A 27,326-nucleotide genomic window follows, 5' to 3' on the forward strand; every position below is an offset into this window, starting at 1 on the left:
GAAATGATTTTTATATTATTTTATTAATGTTTTAGATAAATAAAATAACAAATTAAACTAAATAAATATGTATTTTTCTGAATTTTATTGAGTTTTATTAAATTTCTTAGTTAACATTAGTTAACTAGGTTAGTTCATCCTTGAGAATTGGTGGATAACCTAGTTATAGATAAAAGAAAAAAAAAGGTTGAATCTATGCGTGACCCGGGTTTCGAACCCGCGACCACAAGACCCCAAACAACGCGCATTACCAACTGGGCTACAACCTAACATGTGATTATCCCGGACCCATAATGTATTTAACCCTTCATTAATTACGCAATTTAATTCAAAAAAACAGAAACCGCCGGGACTGAACTGCTTCGTCTTCCCCGATCCTTTCAAATGCTTACCGGAAAACCTAGACTGTTCACTTCTGAAACCGACACCAACATTTTCCTTATAAAACCCAACCCACTTTCCTTCATTTCCTTTTCCTTTTCATTCGCGAAATCAACCGAATCCAAACTAAGCCGATACCGTGTTCGACACGTCGCCGGAACGTCTTGTCGCCGGAACCACCTGCCACCGTCTTCACCATCTCCGGCCACCACCTTCGTCGTCGTCCGTCCGGTAACGTGTTCCGACCCGCTTTCGTTTTCTTTCTTTTTCCGGTTATCCCATTACTGTTATATATTGTTATTATTATTACAATTAATCTTATTATTATTAGTATATTATTTACTGTTAATACATATACATATACTATTATTAATAGTATTAGGTAATATAAAATCAGAATTATATTCTATTAATATATAAAATCAGTTTTATATTTGTTATTATATGATTCTTAATAATATAATAAAACCAGTTATATTTATTTAGAAAACAGATATGTTGTATTTCAGAATTTTATTTAGTTATGTCAGTTTTATAAAATCAGAAGTATTATTTTATATCCGAAATGTTATATTAAACTAAATCAGAATTATTTAAAATCAGATTTATTATCTTATTTTATATAACTAGAATTTTATAAATAGATTTATTATTTATAGAATTGTTAATTTATACTAGATTATTTATCTAAAATAAACATATGCATATTTAAATTTTTATTTATTTAATCCAATACTTTGGTAATTCTATTTGTGATATTTTGGTAAGATTAATCCTTATTTTACCTATTTATTTGTCACATATTATTAAATAGAAAATATAACGCATATGATTTACATAACTTAGAAATGTTAATATTCTTTGCCTTGTTATCTAGTAACCTATAAATTCCCAAATAATTAACAAATCCTTCCAACTTAATAGGGTAATCCTCTTGTGCACGCCTCTTGGGAATCTATTATTCTATTATTCTATCTTATTCCAAGAATACGCAACGCACTCTAAGGTGAGTATACTTGACCCATTTTCCATTTTACACTTTTGGGTGTAGTATGCATTTCCTATATCAAAAACACTATGTTAAACATTTTTGCACTATCTATCCACATTCTTGTGAATCTATTTGACTCATGTTAATCATGTTATGCTAATGTTAAACATTTATGGCTGTGTGTTCATTAACTTTGCAAGCCTCCCCTAACAATGGCAGCGCTGTAGGTTGAGAAACGCCCCTCCCATAATATTATGGGTATTGTTAGGTTTTTATTCTATGTTACCACCCTTTCGAGGGTTAGGCTATGTTAATTGCGTTAAACTTTGGTTTGAACACATAGTTTCATCGTTACGAGTATAACTGTTAATATGAAATCAGGTGTTCACGTGGATTTGATCATGTTAAACTATTTTAAATCTATTATGCTATATTCAAACTTGTATACTCGCCAACATGTGTTGTTGACTTTATTTTAAATGCATACTGCAGGATGAGGAAGTCAAGATTTGAAGAAATAAATAGGATGGCTTAGAAACCCACCTAGAAATAAATCATGTATTATGTTGTTATTTCCTTTTGTGACATTATGTATGAAACTTTGAAATATTAATAAATGAAATTTTAATTATTGTCACATTTAGTGTTATGATGTCTTTGAACAGTTTGTACGTCTCATCCCGATGTTTCCGCCATCGGTTGGGGTGTGACAGATTGGTATCAGAGCCATAACTATAGGGAATTAGGTAGGATTGCCATACTTTTCCCTAGTCTATAGTAGGAGTACTCTGATACCAGATTGGTATCAGAGCCATAACTATAGGGAATTAGGAATGACTTGCTTTGCCTAGTCTATAGTTTAGGAGCTTTCTCATTTATTTGCTGTTAAAGACATTATTCCTTTCTCTCTTCCTTGCTTCTCTCTATTCTTTTGGACTTCTATTATACAAGCCTTTCCTAAGGCTAACACAATACACACATGGAAGCTTTGAAGACACTCTTACAACACAATCGAAATGATTCATCAAGATAGGGGTGATTCCCACACTTGGTGATGATTTTCACTCAGCTATACTTTGATTTTTGCACGAAATCTACCCTCAAGTTAGGAGTGATATCCAAACCTTGTTGGGAGTTTTCCATTTCATATTCTAGTGGACCCTTATCTTTGGATGAGTACCAACCACATTAGGGTACGATGTTATCAAGTTAGAGGTGAAACTCGCATCTTGTTTAACTAGTCCCATTCCTTGATTTTCGATCTCGCCAAAGTTTCGATTTTCCCAATCGATTAAGGACGTGTAGTAACTGGAAGGACAAACATCGTTAGTCGCTCCTCGATGAGAGTGTTTGTCTATTAGGCCAAAGCACGTCTCCTTAATTCGAAAAGGATTTCGATTCACTTTGGAATAGTCTTATGTTACGTTCCGTGACAATCCATGTTTTTATGATAAATCTCTTTTTATGTTATCTCAATTATTATGTTTTACGTTAAATCTCTTTTTATGCTATCTTAATTTTCTTGTGTTTCACATTTGTATGTTTTTCATTTCAATTTAATACATGCATACTAATATGTTATACTGGATTCGTGATTACTGGGTTATTCTTATGTGATGAACTTGTCTTTTAACCCACACCTTAACATGTATAGCACTATGCGTAGTGCTATAGGAGTAGCGCCCGCCCGTATTCTAGTGGTCATGTTAAGTCTTTAAATTGCGGTACACGATGGGTTGACCTGTTTATTCACATGCCAGTGATACGTTAATCTTGTTAACTAAGTGTGTCATGTGGTTTGTTCTGAATCTTATGCTAATATCATCAAGATAGGAGTGATTTCTTTACCTTGGCGATTAGCTTCTCTGAATTTTCAACTTCACCAATGAGCTAGGGGTGATTTCCTTACCTCAGAGGTAGTTGCCAACTCTTTTTCGTTTTCAACGAAACTTTATATTTGAGCGTTATCTTCATTTCAAGTTTGGGAACACAAATCAGTCTTCTTCTTAAGATTTCGAGGACGAAATCTCCTAAAGTAGGGGAGACTGTGACATCTCGTATTTTCAATCTTTCCATTTCTGGCAAGTCTGCTTGTACTTTCTATTTTTATAAGTTGTACCTTGTCGTATTTGATTCTATTTCAAAATTGTACTCGAGACTTGAAATCATAATGAAAATGCATGATTTTATCCATATTTTGTGTTTGAATGCTATGAATTGTTGAACAACTGAAACATGTTGAAACTATGTTAAACACGTAAAAACAGTGGAATTACATCTTAACCTCAGCTCTTAAATTCATCGTTGCCAAGAGATTACCCTACACCGTACAAAAATTGGGAATTTATACGCTAATTCGGTAAAAATATTGAAATTTGGGTTGAAATGATTTTTATATTATTTTATTAATGTTTTAGATAAATAAAATAACAAATTAAACTAAATAAATATGTATTTTTCTGAATTTTAGTGAGTTTTATTAAATTTCTTAGTTAACATTAGTTAACTCGGTTAGTTCATCCTTGAGAATTGGTGGATAACCTAGTTATAGATAACTAGGTTAGTTTGTATAAAGGGGTCACTAACTGGGTTAGGAATCCCAGTTAGTCCTGTTAACTTTTAATTAAAAAGAAAAAAAAAGGTTGAATCTATGCGTGACCCGGGTTTCGAACCCGCGACCACAAGACCCCAAACAACGCGCATTACCAACTGGGCTACAACCTAACATGTGATTATCCCGGACCCATAATGTATTTAACCCTTCATTAATTACGCAATTTAATTCAAAAAAACAGAAACCGCCGGGACTGAACTGCTTCGTCTTCCCCGATCCTTTCAAATGCTTACCGGAAAACCTAGACTGTTCACTTCTGAAACCGACACCAACATTTTCCTTATAAAACCCAACCCACTTTCCTTCATTTCCTTTTCCTTTTCATTCGCGAAATCAACCGAATCCAAACTAAGCCGATACCGTGTTCGACACGTCGCCGGAACGTCTTGTCGCCGGAACCACCTGCCACCGTCTTCACCATCTCCGGCCACCACCTTCGTCGTCGTCCGTCCGGTAACGTGTTCCGACCCGCTTTCGTTTTCTTTCTTTTTCCGGTTATCCCATTACTGTTATATATTGTTATTATTATTACAATTAATCTTATTATTATTAGTATATTATTTACTGTTAATACATATACATATACTATTATTAATAGTATTAGGTAATATAAAATCAGAATTATATTCTATTAATATATAAAATCAGTTTTATATTTGTTATTATATGATTCTTAATAATATAATAAAACCAGTTATATTTATTTAGAAAACAGATATGTTGTATTTCAGAATTTTATTTAGTTATGTCAGTTTTATAAAATCAGAAGTATTATTTTATATCCGAAATGTTATATTAAACTAAATCAGAATTATTTAAAATCAGATTTATTATCTTATTTTATATAACTAGAATTTTATAAATATATTTATTATTTATAGAATTGTTAATTTATACTAGATTATTTATCTAAAATAAACATATGCATATTTAAATTTTTTATTTATTTAATCCAATACTTTGGTAATTCTATTTGTGATATTTTGGTAAGATTAATCCTTATTTTACCTATTTATTTGTCACATATTATTAAATAGAAAATATAACGCATATGATTTACATAACTTAGAAATGTTAATATTCTTTGCCTTGTTATCTAGTAACCTATAAATTCCCAAATAATTAACAAATCCTTCCAACTTAATAGGGTAATCCTCTTGTGCACGCCTCTTGGGAATCTATTATTCTATTATTCTATCTTATTCCAAGAATACGCAACGCACTCTAAGGTGAGTATACTTGACCCATTTTCCATTTTACACTTTTGGGTGTAGTATGCATTTCCTATATCAAAAACACTATGTTAAACATTTTTGCACTATCTATCCACATTCTTGTGAATCTATTTGACTCATGTTAATCATGTTATGCTAATGTTAAACATGTATGGCTGTGTGTTCATTAACTTTGCAAGCCTCCCCTAACAATGGCAGCGCTGTAGGTTGAGAAACGCCCCTCCCATAATATTATGGGTATTGTTAGGTTTTTATTCTATGTTACCACCCTTTCGAGGGTTAGGCTATGTTAATTGCGTTAAACTTTGGTTTGAACACATAGTTTCATCGTTACGAGTATAACTGTTAATATGAAATCAGGTGTTCACGTGGATTTGATCATGTTAAACTATTTTAAATCTATTATGCTATATTCAAACTTGTATACTCGCCAACATGTGTTATTGACTTTATTTTAAATGCATACTGCAGGATGAGGAAGTCAAGATTTGAAGAAATAAATAGGATGGCTTAGAAACCCACCTAGAAATAAATCATGTATTATGTTGTTATTTCCTTTTGTGACATTATGTATGAAACTTTGAAATATTAATAAATGAAATTTTAATTATTGTCACATTTAGTGTTATGATGTCTTTGAACAGTTTGTACGTCTCATCCCGATGTTTCCGCCATCGGTTGGGGTGTGACACTGCGATTGCGATTGCTATTCATCCTAACTAGACCCCTTCGGGTTCTATAGTACTATACTAGTTAAGGCGGGACCTTACGAGTATAAGTCCTAACACATTTGTAACTAGCATCATGTGTAAATATGCATAACAGTTATTCGCAAGTGATAAATAGTTTAATTGTATGATTCGTTTCGATAAGTTTGATTTGATAGGAACGTATGTTACACCCAAAATGCGATAAAAAGGGTTCGAGTATACTCACAGTCGGTGCTCAGCAAGCAAACACAACTTGGTTGGATTAAAGGGAGCGCGTCTGAGAATGGCCTGATTACAGATTGATAACGTAAGCGTTGAATAGTGCGTTAAACGGTGGCGGTGAGCCAAGAGTCGGATGGTAATCCGATCGGATGGAAATCTGATCGGATGGCCAGTCGATCGGGTGGCAATCCGTTCGGATGGTCATCCGATTGGATGGCCATTCGATTGGATTGTAACCTTGTTTGGTGAGGATGTGTTTATGTATGATGGTTTGCCTTTTGAAGTTTTCGTTGTAGCATTTTGAAAACAGCGAAGTATCTCTACCCTTCAGGTCGATCGATCGAACGGTGGTTTGATCGGGTGACGGTCCGATTAGTAGGACACTTTATGGGAACGAGTTCACAGCAGCTTGTCACTCGATCGGATAGCAATCCGATCGGATGGCAATCTGTTTGGAACTAACTAAGTGTTGAACATGTTGAAAAATGTTTAAGTGTCGAAGATCCAAGTGCCACCAATCGGATGGTCGCTAGATCGGATGGCAATCCGATCGGACGGAAATCAGTTCAGTGTTCAGAATCTTTGAAAGTTTTAAGAAAAATGTTTAAGTGTGGTACCAAGTGCAATCCGATCGGGCGGCTGTCCGATCGGGTGGCAATCCGATCGGATTGCAATCCGATCGGACGGAAATCCGTTCCGATGGCCTGATCGTCTTGGTACTTGATTGTTGTGAAAGTTTGCGGTTTTCTCAAGATGGTATGACAATGCGCCAAACAACAGAAACCCCCTCAAGACCCAAGTGACCCGATCAAACGGGAATCACCCTAGTCCGATCAGTCCACTGTTTGAGATGGTTGTTCATGTTTAACCCGAAATCGGTAGTCTCTTTGATAGAATTCAGATCTTGAGCTGACACATCACTAAGAATGAGTCGATGGTGAGAACGAGCTCCAATTCTATCGGTTTTGAGTGCATTGAGTGTAAAAGTGTTGAAAGAAAGTTGGAAAAGCCATCTTTCAATCCTTTTATCCTAGAATATGTGTAGATTTATGCGAAAGTGTTGTTTAATCTTGTGAAAATCCTTCAGATCTGAGTAGTTCTTGGTGGAATGAGGCCAACACTTGAAGTTCATAAGAACTTCATAATGACATCATCCCAGAACACCTCAAATCCATTGATTTCACGGTTAAAATGTCACACCCCTATATTCCACATGTCACCGGTGGGCCCGGTGGGGGTTCCGTGACGTAGTTGATATCGTCATAGTCAAACAATACAAAATATAAATGCACAGCGGAAGCAAAAGAAAGATTTATTTCAACCAAATAAAATTGTAATATCCAGTATCACAAACAGTTGAAATAGATCCACAGGCGGATCAAAACAAAGAGGAAACTTTTATTCAACAGACTTCATGCATCCTAAGCTTGCGAGACTTATACTGATGCTAAGGAGTGGCCAGCCTATTACGCGTAGTACCTGCACTTAGCCTTTTTGGAAAATACGTCAGTTTACACTGGTAAATACAATTTAACTGACTCATTTTGAAAAGGTTTAAAAAAAACTGATTTGAATGCCCGCGGCACAAAACTTTTTGTAACTTGGGATCATTATTTGCTTATAATCTTGTAAAAGAATTACATGTTTGTTATGCGTTCAGTTTTCCGGGTCGTGCCGGTTTAAAGATTAATAGACACACCACATAGTATAGTTTCGCCGCGAGATTTCCTCTCGTACCGATTGTTATACTTTATTGATTTTAATGCACTAAGGGTGTACGCCTACACCCGTGTGCTAAGGTCGTGGCCATTCTTTGAATGATGCCAAGGATATCCGGGACATGGTCATTAAACCCCCAAAGGCGTTAAACAAACAAAACAACATTTTTAAACGGGTCATTTGACTGCTCTTAACCACCGACCGGTTAAGGTCAATTACCCGACCAAGCGGTATTTTATATACCGTACCCCAAGCCCGTATAAGGGAAAATAAGTTAAAAGTATTTACCTGAGCAAAGTATAAATCAAATACAGCAAGTGCACGTAGCTTTTACTGGGCTCCTATATCTGGAATGAAGGTTTTAAATAACCTATTAGAATCCTAACGGGTCTTTTAATTTAGCCTAAGCTTAGACCGGTTAGTGTTAAATGAAGATTACTGTTTAATCGCACGATAAGGCGAAGACCGTTTTAGAATGTGGTTTTGACCCAACAAGCTTGCATACTTGTTTAATATGGGTAACTTAATCACATTCAGGATTTTGAGACCGAAATGATATGGTTTGACTCGTTTCGGCTAAAATGGGTAAACTAGTTACATAAGCCGATCCGAACACGTAAAGTGCGTAACGAGTGACCATATGAATCATATACTAGTTTCCTAAGTTAATATGCCTCAAACATGTTGTGATATCAGAATGATACCTTCCATTATGCCCCAAATGGTTTTAAACCAAAACTATGCCTTATAAGGGCACTTTGGTCATTTTAGTGGGTGTAAAAGAGTTTAAATAGTATTCTGAGTTATAGATCTGAATAAATAGCAAATATACTCATTTTATTAAGTCATGACAGTAGGGTATCAAATATATGTGAAATTTATTACTTATAACCATACTATGCTCCGTAGGGGCATTTTGGTAATTTCACACAGGCCTAAAAGGTCAAAACTGGAATTCTGAGTTTAAAAGATTCACCTACTGTCAAAATATAAAAAAAAAAATTTACTGAATACATCAGTAGGTTTCAACCCCATATGCTTAAAGAGGTTCTAGCACATACTTATGCGTTAAAAATGATTAAAAAGGCGATTTGGAGCCATTTCCGGGTTTTGTATAGAAAGCTGATATTTTTAAAATTCCAGAAGGCTCAAAATACTTTATCTAACATATTAGATCAGTAGAAAAAGGTTAGGGGTTAATAGGGTTTATAAAACTCTTTTTATAGCCCAAAAGGGCAAAACCGGCATTAGCCGAATTTAGCTTAGAACACTAAGTTATGCATAGCCTAAAATTAAATAAAAATATTTAAAAATCCCAAAATATTATTTTATAACAGTGGGTACAAAGTTTTGTACAAAAATTTGGGTTTAGATAGGCTATATGCAATTTACGCCATCTAATTACCAAAGAAGCTTCTAATTACGCTAATGAGCATAACTCTTAATCTATACCTCAAACTGATCTAAAATTTTAGGTGCAAGTTTATAAATTAGTAGCTAAGGTGTTTACCCTTTTACATTTTCAAAAATCATATTTTAAGATCATTTGGGCATAATGGTCAACATATAAGTAATTAGCGGAAACATGCATGTGAATAAGATATCAAATGAACCAGGTTGTATAATCACAGAGGGTTATACTAACATGTAAGTAGGTTCAAAAGAAGCTCTAAGGCAATCCTAAACTTGGCTTAAATGGGTCAGAACTGAAAGTCAAAGCAGAAGTCAAACTATGAGACTTTCGGTTCCAAACCGAGCCTAAACTGAAAATTGTCGAGTTGAACATGTTGGGGCATGTTCTTACATCAATTACCAAGTTATTTTAATGATCAAACAGGTTGCATGTATCCTACATTGCTAATTATGCATTAATTTGAAAATAAGCATTCTGTTGACTTTTTAAAGTAAGCTTTGACTTGACAATTAACATAGTTAGAGTGAGAATCTGGAAATACCCTTTTAAGGGTTTATTACCCACATAATTACCTACTTATAGGTATTTTTAATTCAAGATTTGACTGAGTAATTATTGACTAATCTCGAAGTCAAACCTTAATTACGACGGTTTGACTTTTAGCTAATTAACTAAGCTAAAACGAATTTAGAAAGGTTAAGGACACTTACAAGAGTCCTAATTAGGATTAGGGATCACTAGGAAGATTGCTTGCTGTCCAGAGAGCTCCAAAAATACTCTTGTGAACTTTGCAAAATGAATGAGCAACTTGGTCACAACTAGTGCTCCTTATATATGAGTGTTGATCTTCTAAGATCATGCCAAAAGGGTCTACAATTGTTACCAGATCAAGACAAGTGCCCCTACTGCATGAAAAACCATTGGAGAGGCTTCTGGTATAAGAAAACAACTGATTTAAGTCGGTTACAGACCTGAACTGGCACCTGTCCACGTTTTCTGTTACTGGCACTCTGACGCGGGCCGCGTAAGCCCATAAGGGGCTCTTACGCGGGCCGCCTGGCCTGTCAGAACCAGCCAAACAAGTTTCCAACTTTGCATTTTTGGTCCCTGGTCCTTTGTAACGTGGTTTTAAGTCCCAATTTTGCTGTTTCAGCCTTCTAACTTGATTTTTAAGGGCTCCAGGACTTTTACTAAATTAGTTAAGTCCTTAACTAACTTTGTGAACACTCATAAGGCCTTAAAATTGAACGTTGACGCTTTTAACCCCTCGTACACGAATTTGATCATAACTTTCTCATACGATAACGAAACTTTATGAAATTTTTACCACATATTCTAGTGAGTATAATTTACCGTTACAAAGCTTCGGGTCTGCTAAAAGGTCACTCAGAGGTATACTTTGCACATGTTGACACATTTAGCCCCTGTAGTTTGTAATTTCTCACTTTCTTTCATATTTAGCTTCGTATGATCCACGATTCATTCGTTTGAAGGTATAAACATCTTGTAGGGCTATTTTTAAATATAATTATCCATCGTTGACACTTTGGACCCTTATATTTACATGGTTTCCCCGTTTGTCAACTTTAGTCCCTTTAAGTATTCTTTCACACGTTCAGAGCTTATGACACGTGTTCATACATTATTGGACATGAATTTTCAAGGTGTTACATCCTCACCCCTTTAAAGAAATCTCATCCTCGAGATTTATCAAAACAATTGAGGGTATTTATCTTTCATTGTGGACTCTAACTCCCACGTATATTTAGGACCTCTACGGGCGTCCCATTTTACCTTGACAATAGGCACAAGCTTCCTTCGAAGCTTCTTCACCTGTCAATCCTCAATCGACACAGGTTTTTCCACAAACTTGAAGCTCTCGTCTATGTGCACATCTGTATGCGGTATGACTAGCGATTCACCAGCTAGACATTTCTTCAGATTGCAGACGTGGAATACATTATGAATACCACTGAGCTCTTCAGGTAAGTTTAACTTATAAGCCACTGATCCAATACATTCGATGATCTCGAATGGTCCTATATACCTTGTGCTTAACTTACCTTTCTTACCAAATTGCATCACCCCTTTCCAGGGCGATACCTTAAGCAAAACTTTATCGCCAACTTCAAACTTGAGAGGTTTCCGCCTCTTATCAGCATAGCTCTTCTGCCTATCTCGGGCAACTTTTAGGCGGTCGCGAATCTGGACAATCTTGTCCGTTGTCTCGAAGACTATATCAGGACCTGACAATTGATTGTCTCCTACTTATGCCCAACAGATGGGCGTTCTGCACTTTCTACCATATAGTGCCTCAAAAGGTGCAGGCTGAATGCTTGTATGGTAGCTGTTGTTATAGGAGAACTCGACTAATGGTAGATGCCTATCCCAACTACCACCTAGATCAATCACACATGCACGTAGCATGTCTTCCAAGGTTTGGATGGTACGCTCACTCTGCCCATCCGTCTGGGGATGGTAAGCCGTACTGAAATTCAATTGCGTGCCCAGAGACTGTTGGAAACTCTTCCAAAATGAGATGTGTATCTAGTATCCCTATCAGAGATAATAGATACTGGTACGCCATGTAAGGATACAATCTTATCCACGTACAATTGGGCTAACATGTTGGAGTTGTAAGTCTCTTTAATGGGTAGGAAATGTGCTGACTTAGTCAGTCTATCAACTATGACCCATATAGTATCATTTCCTTTCTTCGTCTTTGGCAACTTGGTGATGAAATCCATCGTCACCATTTCCCATTTCCAAGTGGAAATTTCAGGCTGTTGCAGCAAACCTGACGGCTTCTGATGTTCAGCCTTGACTTGAGCACACGTCAAGCATTTAGCTACGTAAGCAACTATAGACTTCTTCAAGCCTATCCACCAATAGTTTGCCTTTACATCTTGGTACATCTTGTCGGATCCAGGATGAACGGAATATTTGGAACTGTGGGCTTCCTTGAGGATAACATCCCGAAGTCCTCCATAAACATGAACCCATATTCGTCCATTTAATCTTAGGATTCCGTCCTTTCCATAGGATAACTGTTCTTCAGTCACTCCTAGCTTTTCATCAGGATAGTTAGCTTCCAACACAGCCTCTTTTTGTGCAGCTAACAATCTTTCATTCAAACTATTCTTGATTTCAATGCTCTTGGCATTAATTCTTATTGGCTTTATTCTCTCTTTTCTGCTCAAGGCATCTGCGACTACATTAGCCTTTCCTGGATGGTATCTTATTTCACAGTCATAATCATTTAGAGTTTCCATCCAGTGTCGCTGCCTCATGTTCAAATCCTTCTGATTGAATAGATGTTGAAGGCTTTTGTGATCAGAATAGATCACACACTTAGTTCCATACAGGTAGTGCCTCCAAAGCTTAAGTGCAAATACAACGGCACCCAGTTCCAAATCGTGGGTGGTGTAGTTCTTCTCATGCACTTTCAGTTGACGTGAAGCATAGGCAATGACCTTGCCTTTTTGCATTAACACACAACCCATCCCGGTGTGTGATGCATCACAATACACTACAAACTCTTCAATTCCTTCAGGTAACGTCAGCACCGGAGCGTTACTCAATTTCTGCTTCAAAATATCGAAGGATTCTTGCTGCTTAGGCCTCCAATCAAACTTGCTATTCTTACGAGTGAGAAGAGTCAGGGGTGCTGCAATTCTTGAGAAGTTCTCGATAAAGCGTCTGTAGTATCCTGCCAATCCTAAGAAACTACGAATCTCTGTTGGCGTCTTCGGCTCTTGCCAGTTCATGATAGCTTCAATCTTAGCGGGATCTACTTGGATACCACGCTCACTAACAACATGTCCAAGGAATTGGACTTCCCGAAGCCAAAATTCACATTTTGAAAATTTGGCATAGAGTTTTTCTTGATGAAGCAGTTTCAGTATGCAACGGAGATGCTTCTCGTGATCAGCTTGGTTCTTCGAATAGATGAGGATGTCGTCGATAAAGACGATGAAAAAATTATCCAAATAAGGCTTGCAGACGCGATTCATGAGATCCATGAATGGGGCAGGTGCGTTAGTGAGCCCAAAAGGCATCACTAGGAACTCGAAATGACCATAACGAGTCCTAAACGCAGTTTTGGGCACATCTTCATCCTTGACTTTCAACTGATGATAGCCTGATCTCAGATCTATATTGGAAAAGTAGCTCGCTCCTTGTAGCTGATCGAACAGATCGTCGATCCTGGGTAACGGATACCTATTCTTGATAGTAACCTTATTAAGCTCACGGTAGTCGATGCATAAACGCATCGAACCATCCTTCTGCTTGACGAACAAGATTAATGCTCCCCAAATGGAGACGAACTAGGTCTAATGAAGCCTTTAGCTAGCAAATCATCTAACTGCGTCCTTAATTCCTTCATCTCTGTTGGTGCTAACCTATAAGGCGCTCTTGCAACAGGTGCAGCTCCTGGAATGATGTCGATTCTGAACTCTACTTGTCTATCTGGTGGCAAACCAGGTAGTTCTTCCGGGAAAACTTCGGGGTATTCAGAAATGACTGGAATATCTTCAATCTTGGGTTTCTGCTCATCAATAGTCACTTGTGCCATATAAATGACACAACCCTTCTTTAGGCATTTAGATGCTTTGAGCATAGACACCTGCTCTAGTAACCCATACCGGGTGTCTCCTTGAATGATAAGCGACTCACCAGACGGAGTCTTGATCACCACTTGCTTCTTATTGCAAACTATCTGAGCTTGGTTATGCGACAACCAATCCATACCTATCACTATATCAAAGCCAGCTAACTTAAATGGAAGGAGGGATAAGGGAAAAGAGTGGTTCCTAATGGATATGACACATCCGTCTAATACAGTTGAAGCGGTTTCTATGGTTCCATCAGCTAATTCCACTTCATACTTCACACTTAAGGTTTTAACATGCATTTTCAACAATTCACAAAACTTATCATCTACGGATGATTTATCTGCTCCTGAATCAAATAATACTCTTGCGTAGATATCATTAATAAGAAAGGTACCTGTTATGACATTGTCATCCTGAACCGCTTCCTTTGTATCCATGCGGAAGACCCTTGCATTGGTCTTCTTTCCCTCCTCAGCCTTCTTTGCAAGCTTTGGGCAGTTAGTCCTAAGATGCCCCTTTTCATTACAGTTATAGCATGTGGCATCCTTGATTTTCTTACAATCTAATGCCTTGTGGTCTAAAGACTTGAAAATCCCACATGCTTTCGGTTGGGATTCGGACTTCGACTCATACCTGCACCTCCCAAAATGGTGCTTCTTGCAAACCTTACATTTGGGTTTATCACCCGTCTGCTGATCACCTTTCTTGGATCCCGACCCTTTCTTGTGGTCGTTGTTTCCCTTGCGCTTCTTATCTGAGCGTCGAGAACCATCATCTTCTCGTTTCCTTTTCTCGGTATACGCAGCTCTCAGCGATCTCTATCTAACTGCGTCCAGCGTGAGGGACAGAGATATGTCAGCTGCTGATCTGAATGTAGCGGGCCGAGAGGCCTTGACACTTGCTTTTATTTCTAGGGCTAGACCCCCAATAAAACGGGCTATCCTCTTCGGTTCAGGTGTCACAAGGTAAGGAACTAACCTTGACAAAGTATTGAAACTTGTAAGATAAGCCTGGCAATCCAGGTTCTTCATAAGCAGAGATAGAAAATCAGATTCTATCTTTTCAACCTCATGTTGCGGACAATAGTTCTCCTTGATGAGAGCAACAAATTGATTCCATGACATGTTATACAGCGGAATCTTCCCAGTAGCCTGAATTAACGACCTCCACCAGGCCAGGGCTTCTCCTTTGAAAGACTGGGATACAAACTTCACAATATCCCTCTCCGCACAACCACTAATGTCCACTACAGTGTCCATTTCATCCAGCCAAGTCATGCAATCCACTGCCCCCTTCTCCCCAGTAAAATCCCGGGGCTTACAAGATACAAAATATTTATACGTACAGGACTTGGTACGTGGGGCATCATCAAACACTATCTTCTTACGTGGAACACTGTCATGGTTCGAGGAGTGTCTATCATCATCTTTCTTAGACTCATCCTTCTTAGACTTGGGTTGGACAGAGGGTGGCTTACTGTGACCCTCCGAATGAGTCTTTGACTTGGTGTGTGGTGTAGACAGGGTCCTACTGTGAGTCTCACTATACTCACTGTTTTGTCGATCCAAAGCCCTAGTAACAGCATTATCAACTAGTGCTTGCAGCTCTGCACCAGTCAACTGTATCTTAGTGTTCTCGTGGTTCTCCACCAGACGACTGTTCACCTCGTCCGACCCCGCCATGTAGCTTCAATTGCTACATGTAGACAAATAATGAGCAAGGTTTTATTTAGAAGCTTTTAAAGAATTTTATAATTTATTAACCATGGTTTTAAATAGCCATTTCTGGTTAATTTGTTAATCAGTTATTTATTCTGGACCTTTATTATAATCCTATATTGCAATTAGACATTTACATAAAAAGCTTTGTCACAAGGACAGTTTCAATTTATAACCAGGATTTTCACAGAATCGAGGTGTTTGGGTCTGAATCACAGTTCATTACCCTTTTCTAGACAGTGAGTTGCAGACTTCTACTGTCTCTTAGTCCTAGAGGACGTTAATTATTACCCGTAGGTACTTCATCCACAAAGGATGGTTATATAAATACAGGGAATTTAAATTAACCCAATTTTAAAGATGGCCTGTGTCACACCCCCAAAATCCACCTGCGGAGTATCACCGCTTGGGAGCGTGACTGATCAGGATCAAGCCACCAATCATATCGAACATAGCATTTAATTATAAAAGTAGATAATATAATTCAACAAGATATGATTGATATTCAAAACCAAACATTTGTATAAATAGCGGAAGCATGTAAGTAAACCCATCATAGTTAATAATGTAATGTCATAAGCGTTTTAAGAAACAATCACGATCCTAGCCCACAACGACCTGCCCCTCCCTGTGCAAGCTCCATATACCTAACGACCTGCAAGGCATGTAACAGAGGATCAACAACTAGTTGAGCGAGTTCACAGAAAGTAATTGCGTAATAGTAGGTTCGTTTGTAACAGATGGCTCTACTGGGCCGTTAATACGTTTTATTGGTGGGGGCTTCCCATGTTGTATAACCACTAGACTATTCGTAACCATATGTGTTCTTCACAATCCGAGAACAGTAGTAAGTGTGAGTTCACGTAGGTCTTACGTGAGTATCCTTCACATCCGAGGATAGTAATTTAGTATAAGTATCCTTCACAACCGAGGATAGTAATATGTATAAGTATCCTTCACAACCGAGGATAGTAATATGTATGAGTATCCTTCACAACCGAGGATAGTAATATGTATAAGTATCCTTCACAACCGAGGATAGTAATAGATATATGTGTACGTAGATTGCACGTACGTGTCCTGCACAACCGAGGACGATGGTATGGTAGTCTAGTAATAGTGTAAGTACAGTTCTATTCAATCACAATCCTTCAATCCCAATTCCCGTGCCCTGGGAATCCCATGCCTTAGTAAGAGTGTGAACTCACCTTGGTTTGCTCGGTATGTTATTGCTTCTAGGGTTTGTTAATCGTCTAAGTCCGTTACACACGACCTAGGATATGTTGCACATGATTCATTCAATTAGGGTTTACAATCCTCGATATTCAAGCAACGGTGCTTTGTGTGATTATTGTGTACACGGTGATAATACATAAAATGTTCAGACATGCAGGATCATACCGTTGCATTCAATATCATATAATCATTCACATAGAATCATACATCATGTAAGCAGTCAATCCTATTCACGAAATTCATGCGTAGCGTCCCTGATTTCACGGTTTAATCTTACGTGTCTATTAATCTAGTGGCCACTGTTAACACGCTTTATGCATTTAACAGTGTAAATAACTTCACATGATTAACGAAGTCAGGGAATCAAAGTATCATACACAGATTAACAGGATTAGCATAATATATCATGCAGCTCGTTGATTCAAACTGATCATTACACAACATCAGACAATTTCGCATCATCAGGCAATCATACAACATCAGACAGTTACACAACATCAGACAAGTGTGGGGGGGGGGCTTCCCCTGTTTGAAAGTCGGACCACTTGTAACTTATAAACCTCTGATCAAAGGTAATATAAAACTCGGGCCTAAGGGGGTTAAAAGTCGGACAATATGTGTGGGGTTTGAAAGGTCGGACCCCCTTGATCTCTTGCCAAAACTCGGACCAAAGGTCCCTTTACACAAACTCGGACATGGTGAGTTTTTATCACAAATTCGGACATAACAAACATGTCATGAAACTCGGACATGGAGCTGCCATGCTAAACTCGGACATGGTAATCTTATGTATTAAATTCGGACTAAGGGGTGGGGGTTTTGGGGCCATAAACTCGGGCAAGAGAAACACTAACAAAACTCGGATATCATGGCTTCATAATTTCGGACTCCCTTCCCCCCAATAGCACAAACTCGGACCAACATTAAACACATTAAACTCGGACATAAAGTCTCCCTAAACTCGGACCCCCTGGTGACTTACAAAGTCGGACAAGGTGACAATATATTAAACTCGGACCTTCATGAAGCATTTATAAAATTCGGGCTTCAAGTTGATACAAAGCTAGGGGCCATTTACCTCCTTAAAAACTCGGACTATACTTAGTAAATGAAACTCGGACTTAGATCATATTGAAGCTCGGACATGATAACATATTAATAACCTCGGACATGATAACATATTCATTCACAAACCCTGAGAACATTTCAATCATTCGCTCATTGAGATCAAAGCAGTTACGTTTCTATTGTTCAAGCGATCTGGACAAACCCTAATTCATATACTGGCAGCCCTTTTAATCATAATAGTAGCACATCATGAAACTTGATACAACAACTCAATACGCAACTAATCATCAACATCATTATCATCACAATCATCTAGAATCAATACAAAATCACAGAATGTATTATATAAGGAACTAGGGTTTCTATGAACACATAATCAATAATCAGGAATCAAGAATTGATAACAATCAAGAAATCAATAGACAATAATCATTTACCTTGTGTTGATCCTAGAGAAAGAGAGGAATCACTTGTGATGTCTTGCCAATGATTTGGTGATGATGATGGCTAGAGGAAGTGAATGTACGTGCTTTGGTTTTTTTGTGAAAGTGATTAGTGAAATGGGATTAGGGTTAAGTATGACTAGAATTTCACTAATTGTCCTCTACATCCTCAAGTATTATATTTTACAATAGTACACCATCTCATAACCATTTCATAATTTCACCACCAAGTTCATATATTTATCAATTTCACAACTAACAAACGACCATGCACAATCAAACAATCAAAACATATATAATTCCATGGTAATCAATTGTGCAAATAAACGACTAGTCAATACATGAATGTGCAATAAATGCGAAATAGAATCTTGGAAATTCAAGTTGTCACAGCCTGTGTGATTTATATTGCATCACAATTTGCCCAACATGCTAACATACCTACAGATGTTAACAAAATTTTGGATTTTTTTTTGGACAGGTTCTACCATTTTGGCCATGTCTATAATGACACATGGCTAGGTTTTACCTCTAAGATTCTCTTTTAATATTAAGCGCAGAACAATCCTAAGTAGAGATGTTAATTATGGATCTGAATCTAATTATGGAGATACCATCATGGCCTTGTCTTAAAATGACACATGGCTAGGTCTTGTCCCTTTTTAGATTTTGCCATTTTATAATAATGGTAGATCTTTTACAGGAATGTTATTTTCATTTTACTTTGTGTTTTAAGTTTATGCATATACCTAATAATAAACAAATATGAAATTTAAATTCAACCATTCCATTACTTAAAATTGAACAAGTACAACATTTGCCCTAAACGGGACCTCTACAAATAACATGCCCACGCAGGGGCGAAATACAAACAAACAAACCCACGCAGGGGTTAACTAAAAAGACATGCCCACGCAAGGGCAGAATACTGAAAGACAAGCCCACACAGGGGCTGAGTACAGAAACAAAAGGTCCACGCAGGGACTTGATTACAACTAATAAAATAAACAACAAAGGTCTTTAATGACCCCTTCTTTTGGACTTCCCCTTGAGTAGGTTGGACAGACCCTTTGTGACAACTCGAGTTTTCGACCTTCACTTTCACATTAAATGAACGTTGACTTTGACTGTTAGTATTTGATTTATTGACTTGTAACTGCACACGTTATGTTATAATGAAACGAATTGTGTTTGTTTGGTTTTGTGTTTGATTGTATATGTATAACATGTGACTTATCAGAAAACTTAGTTGTGACACCTGTGTCACCGCGACCATCAAACAAATACCAAGCCGATGAAATATTGTATTTCATACTTGGGATCTTGTATAAATATGTGTATGTTTTGCACATATCAATTATTGTTCAATTTCAAACTCTACATTGCTTTCTAGAGCATTATACGCAAACTGGTGTGTAAACGTACTCAGTTTAATGCGACAAATACTCCAGAACATCAACATATACTCAACATACCTTAGATAACCTTTACATAACTTAGAAATAAGTTTTGAAGGCTTTGGTATAGCAAAAACAAGTTAATTCGCTTACAGGGACTAAACTTGACAAACTGCGAAAGTATGCCAATTTGAACTGTAACGAACATTCCGGAACATGTCCATAAGTTACACATACCCTAAATATCCTTTACATAGCTTATAAATAGGCTTTGAGGTGTTTGGTATGCTAAAACAAACTTTTGGATCATTCAGGGACTAAAAGTGTCAAAAAGTGCACAAGTTTGCACTTTCGCGCATAACTTACGTTCTGAATACATCCGGACATCCAAAAATTTATGTAAGCATCCTTATATTATGCCTTAATGTTTGGCATGAGAAAAATCCATTCGTCGCGTCATTTGGATCGTCTTTCACGCTTATGCGCATTCCGTCGTAATTAAGCGAACATCGGGATCGTACGGCCAAACGAACCAACATCCGGAACATTTTTGAGCATGTTTCATGTCCACAATGTTTAGGCATCATTTTAGGGCCTTAAAGTTGGCTTTACGGGCCTTAGAAGTGTCGGAAATGGCTTAAATACGCAACAGGGACCAAAACTGCCATTTTTGAAAGTATGTGCAGATCAGAAGCTTCAGGCGGCCCGCGTGAGTTTTGCCTAAATGTTGAGGTGGGCCGCGTGAGACTGTCAGACCAGATTCAATTTTTCTAATCAATGCAGTTGGCCTTTCGTTCGATCAAGGGGCAATGCCCTTTCACCCAATCAAAGGCCAACGGCCATTTTCAGTAACCACCACATTTTTGACAAGTGTACGCACCCGATCGTGGCACGATATTCGATAAACGATCCTAACGGTTCCACTTTTCCTATAAATACCCCCCCCTTTGTTCCAAAACCCACACAATCTGATCTAAAGGCTCTAAGTTGGAACCATTGTTTCATACCTGAGCCATTTTGGTCTAGATTAGCATTCGGGGACCCTCCGTAAGTCTTCTTTTGTTCTTTTATTCGCTTTTCGAGTCCGAAAGTCAACGTTTTGTTGACTTTCTGCATTGACCAGCTTATGGTCGATGCGAAGTTCATGGAACTTCATAACGTGAGCGTGATCACGATGGTTATAGTCCGTAGTGACTATACCTACTGATCACCACGTTATCTAGGCTCAGTGACGAGTCGTAGTTTTGGCCAAAATGCGCATTCTCGCGTATTTTGTAACCAAACTACTCGTGAGCATCAAAGCCGTTTGTTTTGATGCCAAAGCTGTTTTCTAAACTTAGTTAAGCATGTTCTAACATGCTTAGCTCGTCACTTTTAGTATAGTGCTTATATAGGGTCGTAAGGTAAGCGATCTAAACAATCGCTTATACTTTCGAACCCGACCCATTTGGTCGATCATTAGGATCCGACCAAACACATTAGGTGACCATAGCTATAACCTTCCGAGGTTATACCTTGTGGTCACGATGTTAGGCGTTCCAGACGCGTTCTACGCGAATGACGCGTAAGGTAGCATAAGCTACCTAAACAGGTCGTGATGGACCGTAAACACTTAGGTTAAGTTTCATTTTAGTATGTAGGCTTTGTTAAACCATATTACACGAGTCTCCATACTCGTTTGGTTTACGAACCCGCGCACTATCCGATCCTTCTGATTTGGTCCGGTATATTAACATAGCTACCTATTAGGTGCCGTTTGATATCCCGTGATCTTTAGCATTATCTGGTTATTATACAAGAACTCCAAAGCAATATCAGGTGAGTACATTGAACCCCTCTTTTACTGTTTTCCAAACTGTTATGGGGTGAAACACATGTGCCTACTTGCTACTTTCATGCTTTCCTGTTTTCACATCATATACTTGCTATGTTCGATAGTACATATATAGTACATGATTTCATTGTGTTTATGCTATGTATGCCCATTGTGTGCGTACTTAGTACATCGCTTTACATTTCATGCTATGTATGCCCATTGTGTGCGTACTTAGTACATCGTTTTACATTACATGCTATGTATGCCCATTATGTGCGTACTTAGTACATCGCTTTACATTTCATGCTATGTATGCCCATTGTGTGCGTACTTAGTACATCGTTTTACATTACATGCTATGTATGCCCATTATGTGCGTACTTAGTACATCGCTTTACATTTCATGCTGTGTATGCCCATTGTGTGCGTACTTAGTACATCGTCTTACATTACATGCTATGTATGCCCATTGTGTGCGTACTTAGTACATTGTTTTACATTACATGCTATGTATGCCCATTGTGTGCGTACTTAGTACATTGTTTTACATTGCATTTCTATTGCATATGCTCATCCAGCATATGAACACATTATGCTACATTTTGAACCGTTGTGACCATTTGACTATGTGAACCGTCTAAACCCGTTCGATTATATGAACCGGTTGTAACCATTGAACCGTGTGAACCAGTTGTATCCGTTGACATGATTTACATTTGACAATAGACGTTTGACTATACATAAACATTTCTACCGTTGTTAAATCATTTCATTCTGATGGGTTGGTTTGAGTAAGTGATTAAGTAACGAGGCGTGTGTAATATGATACAAGCATGGTGGATACGCCGCTGGTACTTCCTATATATAAGTGTTTGTATGGTATTACATATCGTAGCGTTATTTGAATCATTTCAATTTGAGACATATGACATTTTATACAAATAACACACTTTTCACGAGACATTGTTTTACAAACGACTTATCTTATACAAACTCATTTTACATGGTTATCCGTTTAACCATACAGTGTTCTCTTATTTATACATATCATTTGATCTTACCGTTTTTCAAATCATTTACAAGACAAAGCAAATTACAAGGTTCATGACTAAACATTTTCTCAAACATAAGTCATGAATTCCGTTTTCACAAAACCAATGTATCTCACAGGCATTTTTATGCTGACGTACCTATTTTCACATGTGTTTTCAGGAGATGATGCATAGGACTTATCAAGACATACTTAGGCGGACCTGTGCCTTAGTGACTTAAAACGAGACAAGAACTAGTTAATTTATGTTATGTACACTTTGATTCTTGTTTAGACAATGTAAACTTTCATGTTTGATTTATAAAACGAAACTTCATTTGCCATGGATTTGAAACAATTGATTCTGTTACAACACTCCCCGACGTTTCCGCCACGTTTTGTATGTTCTACGTGGTCGGGGTGTGACAGAAAAGATGGTATCAGAGCCAATGGTTATAGGGAATTAGGTTATTAGTAATGCTTTGACCTAGTCTATAACCTTCCTAGGACCCTAACGCGAGTTTACTTGCGTTTAGTCAAAAACAATACCGTCACCTATCCTTAGGCGACGACCACAACAAGAACATAAATTTCAAAACCGCTTTGAAAACCAATCATCTGTTCTAGGATGATTGATTACTAGGTTTTGAACCCTCTGTTATAAGGTTTTGAACCCCTTTGAATTTTCAAAACTCCCGTCAAAGTTTTGGGTCCTAACTAGTGTGAACACGTGCGAACTGGAAGAGTGAATGCCTGTACCCTGGGTTTTCTGTCTAAGGTTAGAGTGTTCATACAAATCCACATAATCGGACCAGTCACTCTTACCTGGGAACTCTTGGGGTGAGTGTCCACTTATAGGCGAGCATGTCTCCGCGATACACTATAAGGATATATTTGCTTTGATTCAGCCTTGGTGTTGTTTGTTTGCTTCATGATTCAAACAAGTGACCATCAACCGTGATTATGGTCAGTGATTGTAACATCCTATTCTTACCTAATACCATTTTATTTGTTTCCTTTCATGTTTTCCTCTTTTAGAATGCCTCCTCGACGCGAACACCAGATAGCAACTGCCGAGCTGGCAGAAATTATTGCGCAGCAGATGGCTGCTCAATTCCCAAATCTCTTTGCTCAATGGAACCAAGCCAACAACAACAAGAATGGTACATGCAATTTCAAGAGCTTTAATTCGGCTAAACCACTCAAGTTTAGTGGTTCTGAGGGAGCAACTGGGCTTCTCCAATGGTTCGAGAGCATCGAGAATACCTTTCGCCACGTGCAGTGTCCGGAAAATCGCAAGGTCGAGTTTTCTTCGAGTGTGTTTCAGAAGAGGGCTCTTACATGGTGGAATGGGGTAATGAGAGACCGTGGTGCAGATGTTGCTCTAGCACAAACATGGGCTGAACTGAGAGCTCTTATGATGAGAGAGTTTTGTCCTCGTCATGAACAACGAGCGTTGGAGAAGGAGTTTGATGATTTGAAACATGATAGTGGCGAACACAGGGCATATACTGATAGGTTTGAGGAGTTGAGTCTACTTTGCCCGACTATGGTCGCCCCACTCGACAAGGCTATCGAAAGGTACATCGACGGCCTACCTGACTCGGTACAAGACATTGTCACTGGTAGCAACCCTACCACACTCCGTCAGGCCATTGAGCTATCTGCAACCTTGACTGAATCGCAGATCAGAAAGCATAAACTTTTTCGAAAGGGTGACAAGAAACCAATCGAGGAATCAAAGACCATGGATGAACAGACTGAATCTCCTAAGGAGTCAGAGAAGCGAAAGGCTTCTCAGAACTTCGCCATGGTCGCTCACAATGGTCAAGCCGTCCCCAACCAACCAGCTCAACCCCCTGCTAGAAAACCATACAATGGAACTGCACCCTTGTGCAACCAATGTAGCCTCCATCATCACGCCAATGTACAGTGCCGCAAATGCCAAACTTGCGGACTTATAGGCCACACAGCAAGAGTTTGCCCAGCTGCAGCTGCGCCAAACCAAGCTGGCAACAATCCTGCTCAAGGTCGTTTTCTACCAGGCTCTTGTTTCAACTGTGGCGAGATGGGTCATTTCCGAAGAAATTGCCCAAAGCTTGCTAATGCAAATCCAGCACAGGGATAAGCATCTGACTGACTAGAAGACAACATCGTTTAGAAATAATCACGTCTTATGTATTATTTTCTTTTGTTGTCAAGGTCCAAGAAACCGTTGTTATCGTTGTTTATAAATAGATCTTTTATTTGCATTGCAATGTATTTCTGTGGTTGCATGTATAAACGACATATCCCTTACAATACCGACAATTAAGGGACCGTATTCCTTAAAGAACAAACTACCCCCAAAATTCTCCCATTCTATAATCGCTTGCATCTTCTACAAAATTCCTAAGTACCCGTTTATTCTAAGGAAACGAAGTACAAAGCGCAGGTTACAACACAAGACGAATACCCAAAGTACCACTATAAATCCTTAATAGGGTACCTAAGAACTTCCCGTAAGTCTTTAATTGTTGTATACCTTAATTCGAATGTGGTGATTCCTTGTAATAAAAAATCAAATTTTGGGAGATCTTTCTATCTTCTCAGATAGATCCCAGTGAACATTGAGACCCGTCGATTGGTTTCCATATCTGTATTCAATCAATAACAAGTTAATAACAAATTATAATCAAGTTAAACAATTATGTGACTTTGTGCTTATGTGTTCCCTTATGTGTTGTTGTGAGATCCAAATTATGTTATCCAAATCCTCGTAGAATCTTACATATCCATGTACAAGAGATTCATAGTAGGATACCCAAAGGTATTACTTAAAATCCTCAATGGACTTCTATGTTATAGTTAAGTCCTTTGGATTATAAAGTACTACTTCATAATTAGACCCCTTAAGTGGTCTAGATAAACAGATTGATCCAAAAAAAAAAAAAAATCTGGCTAGGGATATCATGTGATGATATAGCTGAAAGGACTCCTTGGTGGCCTAACTAAGAAGATCCCCTGTCGATCTAATTAAAAAGGAACCGATGGAAGTCTAGTCACCCTCATCACAAGTTTGAAATCCTTCCCCGAAACATTACAAAACAAATTGTGCGGACTATGCAAGGGATTACGTAATTATGGATGCATACATAATTATGGAATTTAGTGCACAGAAATCACAGCAAGTTCTGTCATGTGTCTAGAGTTAACCCTATTCATTTCCAACTCTGATGAAGCAACCGTTGAAAATGACTCCGTTAGTTCATTTTCGTTTCTGACGATTTATCCGTTGGGGAAATGAATATCCGTTGTGTAATCCTTCATTTCCAACTCTGATGAAGCAACCGTTGAAAATGACTCCGTTAGTTCATTTTCGTTTCTGACGATTTATCCGTTGGGGAAATGAATATCCGTTGTGTAACCCTTCATTTCCAACTCTGAGGAAGCAACCGTTGAAAATGACTCCGTCCGTTCATTTTCGTTTCTAAAGATTTATCCGTTGAGGAAATGAACATCCGTTGTGTAATCTTTCATTTCCAACTCTGAGGAAGCAACCGTTGAAGATGACTCCGTCTGTTCATTTTCGTTTCTGAAGATTTATCCGTTGAGGAAATGAATATCCGTTGTGTAATCCTTCATTTCCAATTCTGATGAAGCAACCGTTGAAAATGACTCCGTTAGTTCATTTTCGTTTCTGACGATTTATCCGTTGGGGAAATGAATATCCGTTGTGTAATCCTTCATTTCCAATTCTGATGAAGCAACCGTTGAAAATGACTCCGTTAGTTCATTTTCGTTTCTGACGATTTATCCGTTGGGGAAATGAATGTCCGTTGTGTAATCCTTCATTTCCAATTCTGATGAAGCAACCGTTGAAAATGACTCCGTTAGTTCATTTTCGTTTCTGACGATTTATCCGTCGGGGAAATGAATATCCATTGTGTAATCTTTCATTTCCAACTCTGAGGAAGCAACCGTTGAAAATGACTCCGTCTGTTCATTTTCGTTTCTGAAGATTTATCCGTTGAGGAAATGAATATCCGTTGTGAAATCCTTCATTTCCAACTCCGAGGAAGCAACCGTTGAAGATGACTCCGTTAGTTCATTTTCGTTTCTGACGATTTGTCCATTGAGAAAATGAACATACGTTTGCTTATTCCGTCATTTCCATTTCCGAAGAATACTCGTTGAGGAAAATGACTCCGTCTGTTCATATTCGTTTCTGAGGAATGACCGTTAAGGAAATGACAGGATATTGCCTTACATATCGCTGGTGGTTATTTGGCAAAGTCACAAATAGACTCCTACGAATAAATTTCGGGACGAAATTTCCTAAAGTAGGGGAGACTGTGACACCTGTGTCACCGCGACCATCAAACAAATACCAAGCCGATGAAATATTGTATTTCATACTTGGGATCTTGTATAAATATGTGTATGTTTTGCACATATCAATTATTGTTCAATTTCAAACTCTACATTGCTTTCTAGAGCATTATACGCAAACTGGTGTGTAAACGTACTCAGTTTAATGCGACAAATACTCCGGAACATCAACATATACTCAACATACCTTAAATAACCTTTACATAACTTAGAAATAAGTTTTGAAGGCTTTGGTATAGCAAAAACAAGTTAATTCGCTTACAGAGACTAAACTTGACAAACTGCGAAAGTATGCCAATTTGAACTGTAACGAACATTCCGGAACATGTCCATAAGTTAAACATA

This window comes from Helianthus annuus, chromosome 14, assembly GCF_002127325.2.
Source record: "Helianthus annuus cultivar XRQ/B chromosome 14, HanXRQr2.0-SUNRISE, whole genome shotgun sequence".
NCBI lineage: Eukaryota > Viridiplantae > Streptophyta > Magnoliopsida > Asterales > Asteraceae > Helianthus > Helianthus annuus.